Source organism: Bos indicus, chromosome 5 (assembly GCF_029378745.1).
Source record: "Bos indicus isolate NIAB-ARS_2022 breed Sahiwal x Tharparkar chromosome 5, NIAB-ARS_B.indTharparkar_mat_pri_1.0, whole genome shotgun sequence".
In the NCBI taxonomy this organism is placed as follows: Eukaryota; Metazoa; Chordata; class Mammalia; order Artiodactyla; family Bovidae; genus Bos; species Bos indicus.
The window spans coordinates 107,978,150-107,990,400 of NC_091764.1; the positions used below are offsets into that span (position 1 = coordinate 107,978,150).

The 12,251-nt window shown below is 51.9% G+C and overlaps 1 protein-coding gene and 1 long non-coding RNA gene across 5 annotated transcripts in view; one reads left to right on the plus strand and one right to left on the minus strand.

The window, feature by feature from the left end:
• Window positions 1-12,251, minus strand: part of NINJ2 (ninjurin 2) — a 72,309-nt gene that overhangs the window by 9,415 nt on the left and 50,643 nt on the right. The gene's annotated exons all lie outside the window — the stretch shown is intronic.
• The window catches only part of LOC139183229 (uncharacterized), a 34,933-nt gene continuing 26,568 nt past the window's right edge, over window positions 3,887-12,251 (plus strand). Inside the window, exon 1 of one of the 3 annotated variants that reach the window (XR_011566797.1) lies at window positions 3,887-5,091. This is a non-coding gene — a long non-coding RNA (uncharacterized lncRNA). The remainder of the gene's footprint in view (window positions 5,092-12,251) is intronic. The other 2 variants (XR_011566795.1, XR_011566796.1) reach the window with 2 other exon arrangements.

The window sequence follows — 12,251 nt, forward strand, 5'->3', positions numbered from 1 at the left end:
CCCTTGGCAATGATTACAGCCCAGATTACACTGGGCTGCCAGGGAATTCTTGTGAAGTGGGTATTAACAGTCCCGTTTTACACGTGAAGATATTGAGACTCAGTGATTAGCTGCCCAAAGTCACCAGATAATAAGGGACAGTCCTAGCGCCAGAACCCTACACCTGAATTCTCTTTTCTGTTACACACCGGTGGTTCTCAAATTGTGGTCCCTGAAGCAGCAGCACCTGGGCACTTGTTGGAAACGCAGATTCTCAGACACCACCCTAGACCTTCTGAGTCAGAGACGCAGGCTGGAACCCAGCCATCTGTGTTTTCACAAGCCTCCAGGGGATTCCGACGCGGCTAAAGTGTGAGTGCCATCCATCGACTCCGCGCTACCACACTGAAGCTGGCGCTTCACATGCCTGCCACCGTCTAAGCTCTGTGCTAGACCCTTCCATCGGCTGTCCCTGAATTCTTTTAACAAGACCCATTTTTCAGACGAGATGGGTGAGGCTCAGAACAGTTCAGTACTTTTGCCCTGGGATCACCCAGCTGTTGATCTTAAGAGCTGGGATTTGAACCCAGACAGGCTCTGGAGCCTGTGTCCTCAACCCCTACAGTCTTTGCACGCATGCTCAGTCACTCAGTCCTGACTGTTTGCGACCGTGTGGACTGTAGTCTGCCAGGCCCTCTGTCCATGGAATTTTCCAGGCAAGGATACTGGAGTGGGTTGTCATGCCCTCCTCCAGGGGATCTTCTGGATTTAGGGTTTGAACCCACATCGCTTGCGTCTCCTGCATTGGCAGACAGGTTCTTTACCACTGAGCCACCTGGGAAGCCCATTATAGTCTTTAGTCCCTGGAAACCCCTCAGAGGTGTACCCTAGTCTGAAGGATGCAGAGGGAATCTTTCCAGCTCTTCTCACTGAACAGGGTGTAAATCCAACCCTGCGTTTGACTCCAGCTGGCAGCACAGACCACCAACCCCAGTCCCCAGGGCCAGGTGCTGCCCACCCTGTTTATAAGGCTTGACCTGTTCACCCTCAGACTGTCTTCATGTCTTCACTCAAACATTTACAGAGCCCTTCTTGGTTTTGCAGAACCTTAGATTTTGCGGTGGACCTGAGTCCAGATGGGAGGCAACACACAGGTAAATGGAAACGACTCTCAGAACAACTAATCATTAAGCAAATGGGTTCATCAGTACCATTTTGTAGACTCCATATATGTGCGTTAATACACAGTACTTGTTTTTCTCTTTCGGACTTACTTCACCTAGAGTGATAGGAGGGGGATGAAGGCTCAGGAGGGAGGGGAGATATAATTACATACGTATATATATGTGTGTGCTCAGTCCTCAGTTGTGTCCGACTCTCTGCGACCCCATGGACTGTAGCGCACCAGGCTCCTCTGTCCATGGGATTCTCCAGGCGAGAACCCTGGAGTGGGTTGCCATTTCCTTCTCCAGGGGATCTTCCCAACCCAGGGATCAAACCCACGTCTTTTGTGTCTCCTGCATTGGCAGGTGGATTCTTTACCACTACGACCACCTGGGAAGCCATATAAATATATATATAATTATGGCTAATTCACGTTGTACAGCAGAAACCAACACAATATTGTAAATCTGCTATCCTCCAATTTTAAAAAGTCATAAAGCAAAATATCAACATTCCACATGACGGTGCACATTAATTTTGTACCTTCCCACTGGATGATACGTTTGCAGAAGGTGAGAATTATTTCCTTGGAACCTTAGGCAGTCAGAAGCCGCGAGGACTGTGCCGACAGTCCCTGGCTGCCATCCAGGGGAGCAGACCTCATTGGGAGATCATATCTGACACGGAGATGGGAAAAGGGAAGGTGGTGAATTTCCCACCCCACCCAGCCATAAGCAGAGCCTGCCAAGATCCAACATGTCCTCAGCTCCCTGGCATGTCCAGAGGTCCCTGCCTCTCCCGTATACCCCTGCTCCCCGTGTCCCCTAACATGACAAGGTTTAGCAGAGAATCAAGCGCCTAAAGAGGGAAGCAGAAAGGGAGATAGCAGGGCCTTTTAGTCCCACTCCAGTAGATAAGCTTCACGGGAACAAGGACTTATCTGTCTTGCTCTCTGCTGTGTCCCAGAAATCGGCGCCTAGCCCGGCACACTGGATGAGAGAATGATGGCTCTGTCACCCCTGTGTTCATTCAGAAGGGGCTGAGGCGGCAGGACCGCCGAGCAGCGCTCCCTGGACCTCCCACATGGAGCTGTCTGTGGGGACAGGAGGTGGTGTCCCATGGGTGTGCCCACTCCTGATGCGGCCCTGGTGTGACTTCACAACCTCTGTAAGTGTGTGTGTGTCCACTGTCTCTGGGGTGGGCCGTGCCTGGTGCCGGGCAGGAGACGCTATTGTTCTCACTGCTGTTGCCCAGCTGCCACTCCAAGCAGGTGAGACCCAGAGGGTGGGCAGTGGGTGCCCATGGATCAAAGCCAGCTGCACACGACCCTCAAGGTTAGCCAGCCCTGGGACTTCTCTGGTGGTCCAGCCGTTAAGACTCTTTGCTTCCACTGCAGGGAGCAAGGGTTCCATCAGTGGTCAGGGAAACTAAGATCCCTTAGAGGCTGCACAGTGTGACCAAAAGTTAAAAAAAAAAACATTAGCCAGCTCTGAGTCATATGCCCCCTTGCGCGCAGAGCCTAACTGCCAGGCCTGTTGCTGCCCCAGCCCCAGGAGTCACCCGCTCTCCCTCCAGGCCCAGCAGAGCTGTCTTCCCTCCTTAGGATCACAGCTCCCGGCCCCAGCTCCTGCAGCCTGAGCAGAGGCTCTGGTGTCATGGGCCAGGGTCTGAAAAAGATGAAGGTCAGGGGACAGGCGGTTCTGCACTTGGAGCCTGGGGTGCCATCTCTTCCCCTGGTGACCTCAGGCAGCTCACAAGACCTCTGCTTCCCAGGCTCCTCTTTGGCAAAAGGAGAGGATGCCAGCCCTCCAGCTCCTTTGTTGTGAGGAGCTAGTGTGTGGTTAAAAGGGTGAGCCGCTGCTGAACTCGGCCAAATCATCAGCTAAAGGGCTGTGGAAGCCCAGGCCCATCCTCACCCAAACCCCCGGGGCTCCTTGGGAATGACCCATCGGGGTTGCTGCCCACACGGGACAGCCCGAGCTCCAGAATGCTCCACATGTACAGCCTCTCTTTCCATAACTCCATTTCTCCAGCTCTTATCACATTCCAGGCCCTCTTCTAAGCATGTTTATCTGTTATCTCAATTCCTTCTCATAGACCTTAAGAGGGGACATGCAGATTTAGAGAAATTAAGCAACTTGCCTGAGGTCACACAGCTAGAGACAGGGGAGTCGAGATTTGAACCCTGGTCTGTCTGGAAAAAGTGGAAGCAGTGACAGATTTTATTTTCTTGGGCTCCCAAATCACTGCAGTTGGTGACTGCAGCCATTAAATTAAAAGATGCTTGCTTCTTGGAAGGAAAGCTATGACAAACCTACACAGCATATTAAAAAGCCGAGACATCGTTTTGCTGACAAAGGTCTGTATAGTCAAAGCTATGGTTTTTCCAGTAGTCATGTAGGAGTGTGAGAGTTGGACCCTAAGGAAGCCTGAGCGCTGAAGAACTCTGGTGCTGAAGAAGACTCTTGAGAGTCCTTTGGACAGCAAGGAGATCAAACCAGTCAATCCTAGAGGAAATCAACCCTGAATATTCATTGGAAGGACTGATGCTGAAGCTGAAGCTCCAGTACTTTGGCCACCTGATGCAAAGAGCTGACTCATTGGAAAAGACCCTGATGCTGGGAAAGATTGAGGGCAGGAGGAGAAGAGGGTTACAGGGGATGAGATGGTTGGATAGCATTGCTGACTCAATGGACATGAGTTTGAGCAAATTCTGGGAGACCACGGAGCATAGAGAAGCCTGGCGGGCTGCAGACCATGGGGTCGCAAAGATTCGGACACGACTTAGCGACTGATCAACAATAACAACTGTCTGATGCCAGAGTTCCTGCTGTTAACGTTGTTTATTTATTTTTACGTAGACTCTGGCTGCCGATGAGGAAACCATGCCTTTTTTTTTTTTTTTTTTTTTAAATATTTATTGGCTGCCTTGGGTCTCAGCTGCGGCTTGCAGGCTCTTTAGTTGTGACGCTCAGGCTGAGTCGCTCCACAGTATGTGGGATCTTGTTTCCCTGCCCAGGGATTGAACCTGCGTTGGGAAGTTCTGTAAGCCTCTGGTCAGCTCTTATTCTTTTACCACCTTCGCGGAAGGCCAGTGCGTGTGTGTGCTCAGCTGCTTCAGTCCTGTCCAACTCTGTGGCCCCGTGGACCGCAGTGGAAGGCCAGTGCCCTGAGTAAATCTTGCCTCTAGTGCCCAGCTGAGTATCTGGCCAACAGGTGCTGAGGAAGGGAGGGAGAGTGGGAGGAAGGAGGGAGGAAAGGTGGGCAGGCGACTGGTCCTGCCCTGAACCACTAGCCCGGACCCAGGCTGCCAACCCCTTTCCACGGCCCAGGGTGATGCACAGGCAGTGAGGCGGTTGCTGGGTCACTGCTGTGCCCTCGCTTTTTCTAAAAATACAAAGAGACGAGCCCTCCAAGGCCACCAAACAGATCTCCAGCTGCCCTGTGGGGTCAGTTCGTGCCACCGGGCACCTGCTCCTTCTGGATCCTACCTGACAGCTGACCCCATATCCCTGGAGCTATTTACTGCCGGACAAAGTCCAGTTGTGCGGAGGTAGCAGCTCTGAGCAGCCTGTGCTGAGCTGTGGGACACCCGGGTGGCTTCGGGGTCTTTTCCCCAAAGCCTGGTCAGAGCAAACCCTTCTTCGCTGGGGCTCCGAGTCCAGGGCCATCAGTCCCTCCTGCTCCTTTGGAGTCTGAACAGCAGCTAGGTTCAAAGATAAGGACACTGGCCTCAGAGTCAGGACACCGGAGTCAGGCTCCTGCATTGCCCCCAGCATCTGCGGGACCAGCGACCTCTGTTAGCCTCCTACGCAACTGGGAGTACTAAGACGACAAAGCAGTGGCAGTGTCATCGTGTTCTGAAAGGTGTATTTCATGTGTGGAAATGAATCTCATGAGATTTGGACTGAAATGTTAACAGCGTCATCGCTGGATGCTCAGATGGAGGTATCCTTATTCTTTGGGCTCTATCTGTATTTCCAAGTTCTTCCTCAAGGAACACAAGCAGCAAAAGAAAAAAATGCTAGAACAACCACCCCACAGTTGATATTTAAGTGTTTGTCTTGACTTACAGGACAGTTGGGGCTTCCCTGGTGGCTCAGTTGGTAAAGAAACACCTGCAGTGCAGGAAATGTGGGTTTGATCCCTGGGTCGGGAAGATCCCCTGGAGAAAGAAATGGCAACCCGCTCCAGTATTGCCTGGAGAATCCCATGGACAGAGGAGCCTGGCAGGCTACAGTCCATGGGGTCACAAGAGCTGGACACAACTTAGGGACTAAACCACCAAAGGACAGTTTGAGGAGCAAGTTAATGAAAGCAGGTTGCAAGCTTTAAAGGGCTTTCCAAGTGTTGGGGGTTCTTATTTTAATATTTATTTTTATTTATTTATTTGGCTGTGTTGGGTCTTAGTTGCAGCACTCGGGATCTTTGACCTTCATTGTGGCATGCGGGATCTAGTTCCCTGACCAGGGATTGAACCTGGGCCCCTGGCACTAGGAGCGTGGAGTTTTAGCCACTGGCTGGACACTGGGGAAGCTCCAGTGTCGGGGGTTCTTAACACTCCTTCTGGCAGGGCCTTTAGGAACTGGGACCCAGGTATGGGGAGGGAGTAAGTTTTCCAACTCCGCACAAGGAAACCCCATAAATCAGCTCTGCTGCCCTAGGGTTACCGTTCCTCACCAGGTCAGAAGGGGAGAGAATGACGGTCCGATCTGTGTGATGCCCTGGTTGAGGGTGGGCATGGCCATGTAGTGCGGTGCCCCAGCCTGCTCAGTGCATGAGTCAGCAACATTGATTGAGCGCCGACTGTGTGCCGTGCCCTGTGCCCTGTCCTGAGAAGATAGCTCTGTTTGCTTTCCTCAGTCAACAAGTGTATCGAGCATCTCTCTGTTTTGAGGAAGTCAGAGTACAGGGGGCGTGGCCTGGAGGTGGGGAGCCTGGGCCGGGTTACAGAGAGGGGTGGGCGCTGTGGGAGAGAGGAACGAAGCAGAAAAGCAGAGGACCACCCCTCTGGGGAGCCTGGAGGAGCTCTTGTGGACTTGAAGGCCATCTCGGCTGGATCGTGAAGGACGAGAAGAGTCCTCCAGAATGTCCTTCGTCTGGGGGTCACAGAGCCCTGCCTTGGGAAACGGCTTCCTGGGGGAGAGGCTAGTGGACTGTCTAAGTGGTGTTCATGGAACCCCGAGGGATCCCTGGTACAAAATGTATTAAGAATTTCAAGATGGTGATGGCCTTCAGCCAAGCACAGGGCCTTTCTCAGTGCTGGCCCTTCTGAGCAGTACCTTGAAGCCAGCCCGGCCTGCTCGCCTGCGTGCATGCTAAGTAGCTTCAGTCGTGTCCAGCTCTTTGCGACCCTATGGACTGTAGCCCACCAGGCTCCTCCGTCCATGGGATTTTCCAGGCAAGAACACTGGAGTGGGCTGCCATGCCCAGCCTGCTCGCAAGTGCAAGGAAAAGGCTGAGGGATTTCTGTCGCTGGGAGGACCACCAGCCTTGGGAAGCTAGACGACTCTTCACAGCATCTCGGGTTAAGGTTGGGCTCCAGAGGCGAGCTAACCCAACCAGATCTGGTTCTGTGCTTAACCCTTCCTGTTGGTGGCTAGGGATGTGCTCTCTTCTCTAATGGTGCCTGCAAGGCTGGAGGCCCCAGGCTCCCTTCCCAAGCACCCAGACCAGGGAGCAGCCAAGAACACAAACACACACGCCTTCGGGGGTGGACGTGGCAAGAGATGTTTCTGAGGGAAGTGCTGGCCTCACGTTAAGGCCTCAAAAGATGCACTCTTCTTTCTGCCAACAGGGCATCTGTTTCAGCCCTATGCCCCACCCTCTCGTCTTTCTAATGAGGAAACTGGGGACCAAAGAGGCCAGGAGAACCGTTTGGGTCACACGACTCGCCAACACTGAAACCAGAACTCAGGTTTTACAAATGCCCCCTAAGCGCCCTTCCCCTAAAGGAGCCCTCTTCATTGGATTGTGGGGGCCGGGGGTGGGGGCTGCCCTCGGCAGTGGTCTTCAGGCCTCCAGACCCTCCAGGGCTGAAGAAACCACTGCTGCCCACCGGAGGACGCTGCTCACGGGGCTCTAGTGGTATGGAGAGGAGTTGAGATCTGGGTGGAAGAGGCTCATGACCTTTCACCTTTAGGCTCATGCCTTTTCACCCTTAATTTGGGCAGACAGTAGAATAGACAGGGAAGGAGAGAGCCCTGTGCCAAAGGTAGTCCTGCTGCTAAAACCTGTTGGGGGCGGAGCCTGGGCCCTTCCTGTGGGGGAAGGAGCTCTGTCCTGTTAAAGGTGCCAGAGGAGAGTCCTAATGTGGGTCAACAGCAAGACCGGGAGAACCAGGAGTGGAGACTCAGGACACAGGAGGGGGTGTACACGTGGGGGTGGGGGTCCCTGCCCTCACTTCAGGAAGCAGGCCTGAGCCCTAGGGAAAGCAGCCAGGCTGAACCGATACACGGCCCCCAGGCAGAAACAACTCCAGTCACCAATTAGCAGCAGAAAGTGCCCAAGGGCATCAAATATTTACCTTGTACAGGGTAGAATGTTTGCACATGTGTGATCGAATAGAATTTGCACAGCTGCCTCAGGACACAAGCTGAGGCTGTGTTGTAAGGATGAGCAATGAACGCAGAGGAATCAAGTCACTTCCTAGAGACCATCTGACTAGTTTAGTCCTGGCACTGGGAGAGAAGCTGGGTTTGCTGCCTTGGTCCAGCTCCCTGCCCTGGCCTCTGGCTGGTCTCCACCTCTCTACCTCTATCCAGCGCTGCGCCCTGGGGCCTGTGGGCAGAGGTGGCAGGAGGTGCTGGCAAGTGTTTGTGGAATCAGGATGGCACTTTCTGTCCCTACGTTGAGAATGTCCTCTGTACCCCGACTCGCCACCACCCACTGAACCTCCTCCCAGCAAGGATGTTGGCCCCCACTCCCTGGTAGGCCTTTGATGATACCTTCGGTCTGCTGACTGGTCTGTTTTCTCATTGGAACGTGAACTCCTTCAGGGTCAACAACTTACGGACAAACAAAGCTGTTTACAGTAAGTTCCTGACATAGGAACTAGTCCCATTCCAAGAGCGGGTTCGAGTCCACGGCCATACCACCCTGAACACGCCCAATCTCCTCCAAGAGCGTATTTGTTAAGTTCAAAAAAGTGAGCCTAGATATCCATCTAACACAGTCGGCTGTCCTGTAACAGGTTTATAATACTTCTCACACAAAGACTGCATAAAAAACAAACACAAAAATAAACACTTTTGATCTTACAGGACAGTACGTTGAAAAGTACGCCAGACACGTGAACTAACTTGTGTGACTGGACGTGTGAATGCACGTTCGCATGTTTGAAAGTTCACAGCTTGAAGGTTCGTGTGTAGGGGACTCACTGTAGTTTATGAAGTGAGGTGACCTGCCTAGGCCCCATGGCTTCAGACAGGAAACAACAGCTACTTGTCATCCATTTCCCAAAGGGCCACGCGTTCTTCCTTCCCTGGGCCTTGCACACGGTAGACACAGGCAGGCCTCCCCTTTAAAAACATCTTGAATTAACTTAGAAGAAGCACTGTGAGGGAGGGCTGGAGAGGGGCCGTACGGCAATGGACTCCCCACAGTTCAGTTCAGTTCAGTTTGCTCAGTCGTGTCCAACTCTTTACGACCCCATGGATGGCAGCATGCCAGGCTTCCCTGTCCATCACCAACTCCCAGAGCTTAGTCAAACTCACGTCCATCGAGTCAGTGATGCCATCCAGCCATCTCATCCTCTGTCGTCCCCTTCCTTTCTTGCCTTCAATCTTTCCCAGCATCAGGGTCTTTTCAAATGAGTCAGCTCTTCTCATCAGGTGGCCAAAGTATTGGAGTTTCAGCTTCAACATCAGTCCTTCCCAGGACTGATCTCCTTCAGAATGGACTGGTTGGATCTCCTTGCAGTCCAAAGGACTCTCAAGAGTCTTCTCCAACACCACAGTTCAGAAACATCAATTCTTTGGTGCTCAGATTTCTTTATAGTCCAACTCTCACATCCATACATGACTACCGGAAAAACCACAGCTTTGACTAGACGGACCTTTGTCGGCAAAGTAATATCTCTGCTTTTTAATATGCTATCTAGGGCTTCCCTGGTGGCTCAGTGGGTAGAGTCTGCCTACAGTGTGGGAAAGCCGTCTTCAATCCCTGGCTTGGGAAGATCCCCTGGAGAAGGAAATGGCAACCCACTCCAGTATTCTTGCCTGGAGAATTCCATGGACAGAGGAGCCTGGTGGCCTACAGTCCATGGGGTCACAAAGAGTCGTACACAACTGAGTGACTAACACTTTTCACTTTCAGGTTGGTCATAGCTTTTCTTCGAAGGAGCAAGCGTCTTTTAATTTCATGGCTGCAGTCACCATCTGCAGTGATTTTGGAGCCCAAGAAAATAAAGTCTGTCACCGTTTCCTTTGTTTCCCCATCTATTTGCCTTGAAGTGATGGGATTGGATGCCATGATCTTAGTTTTCTGAATGTTGAGCTTTGAGCCAACTTTTTTACTGTCCCACAGACTCTTTTAAATGACAAGCCCACTGGATATTTTTCTAATCTCAGACTGAGGAAAACCTTTGTATACATAATGTGAAATCCAGAAGTCATAACAGATCAGTGAATGTGATCATGTAAAAAGTAAGCCTATTTGAATACAAATAATCGAAATAACAGGGTTTCCCTGGTGGCTCAACTGGTAAAGAACCCGCCTGCAGGGAGACAGGGATCCGACCCCTGGGTTGGGAAGATCTCCTAGAGGAGAGAACGGCTACCCACTCCAGGATTCTTGCCTGGAGAATCCCTTGGACAGAATCCCATGGAGAGCCCTGGTGGGCTACAGTCCACAGGATCTCAAAAGAGTCAGACACGGCTGAGCGACTAAGCGCGCACGTGATCATAGTAACATCAGCATATACCCTCACAGCAGATTTTCATGCCAAGCCCTGTGCCGGACCCTTTCTCTATGTTAACTCATTTCATTCTCATAAAAACCCGTGAATCTGAGGTTCAGTAACTGAACCCGTGGTCACTGAGCTGGTATATTAGACAAACCAGGATTACCAAGCAGTCTGCCTTCAGAGAGGCAGCGGTGGGCTCAGCCCAGGACTGAAGGGTCCTCGGAGGTGGTCTGAAGGTGGGAGGTGAGGCTGGTGGGTTGGGGGTGGGGCAGATGGGGCAGGGCCCGTAAGGAACTTAGACTTTATCCTGAGAGCCCTGGGGAGCGGTGAGAAGGTTTTCCTCGGCAGAGTGACATCCTTACAGTTTAGCAGGGTATCCACAGGCAGTACCACTTCCAAGCAGGTGGTGAATAGTGCACCACGATCCGGGTTGTGGGGGTTGTGTGGTGGTCCTGGCGCTCTGGCTCCTGTCTGGATGTCAGGGTCATGGGAGTGCCTCTCCTTCCCACGGCTTCTGTGAACCCACAGTGGGGCCAGCTTTAGGTCCTGCAGGCTGAAGGGCCCCCAGCCCTCAACGAGGTCCCAGTGGACTGCGTCTAGATTTCACAACTCCCTGCAGCTTCACCCCTCACCTCCTGCCTGCTGACAGCAATCTGCCGGGGCAGAAATAGCCCCAGCACATTCACAGCGCTTGCCCCATACATGTCGCACACGTCGGCCAGCCAGGGTGCTGAGCCTCCTGATGCGAGGCTCCTGCTCTCTTCCAGCCCAGGACCAAAGGCTGGCTGGTCTACTGCCTTTGCCAGAGTCTTGGGCATTTCTGATTGCAGAAGTCTCTGGAAGGGCAGCGCTATTGGAGCTCCAAGGAGCTGGTCCTAAACAGAGGCCTCCTGGCTGAGCCCTGAGCCCCTAGGGGAGTGGTGTCTGTGGCGGGCGGACATCACTGAGGGAGCTGTCAGGCGTCACCAGGCTGACTTCTCTCCCTGGGTCCCTCCTCCTGTCTTGTCTTATCGTGCAGCTGGACTGGGGGCACTGCCAGGCTTCGTGGGAGCTGCCTCTGAAGGCCAGGCGCAGGGGGCGGGGTCTGGGCCTCAATGTAACAAGAGAGCTTTCAGAGCAAACCAGCTAACCGCAGGTGTGGTCTGTGACATAAGCTGTCAATTTTAGGCAGAGAGAGCCCTCCTCCATTCTCAGCTCTGCTCATCCCTCCAACTGTCTAAAATTTAGGTCAGGCTGTAGGAAAATGCTTATCTTGTTTGCATTCTTGTTGCATTCTTGCAAGAATCTATGAAGTGAAGTGAAAGTTGCTTAGTCGTGTCTGACTCTATTGCAACCCCATGGACTGTAGCCTACCATGCTCCTCTGTTCATGGGATTTCCCAGGCAAGAATACTGGAGTGGGTTGCCCTTTCCTACTCCAGGGGGTCTTCCCGACCCAGGGACCAAACCTGTGTCTCCTGCATTGGCAGGCGGATTCTTTACCACTGAGCCACCAAGGAAGCCCTGCAAAAATCTGTAGAGGATAAAAATGTGGACTTTGAACTGAGTGGTGTCCAAGCCTGGCTTTCCTGCTCGCCGGCTTGGTGACCGTGGACAAGCTGAGTTCCCTGATGGAGACAAATGATGGTCCTCACCTCACTGGGCTATGTGCTGATGAAAAGGGAAGATACATGTAAAACGATTGCAGTGCCCTTGGAATAACACTGGAGACAATAATACCAATGATGAGCGCTATCATTGTTGGAGGGAGTCAGGGTTGAGCTTTCTGCGCTTGTCCCACCATTTCCAGAAGCTCTGCTTTGTCAATTTGTTAATCTTTTCAGTTTATTTTGGTAATCTTTGTTCTTCCTCTCTCCTTTGAATCTTCTACTTGATTCCTTCAAGCATGTTAGTATTTCTAAGTCTCTAGAATTCAGTGTGTGCTTTACTCTTAGAGCACATCTCAATGGGATATTTTTATGCAAATGGCTGAAGTTGGGCCTTGGTCTCAAAAAATTAACTCAAAATAGGATCTAGACTTACATTAAAGAGCTGAAGCTATAAAACACTTAGAAGAAAATATAGAAGTAAATCTTTGTGACCTTGGGTTAGACAGTGTTTATTTAGATATGACACCAATAACATAAATCATAACAGAAAAATTAATTGGACTTTGTTGAAATTAAAAACTTTCGAGAATTCCCTGGTAGTCCAGGAGTTAGGAC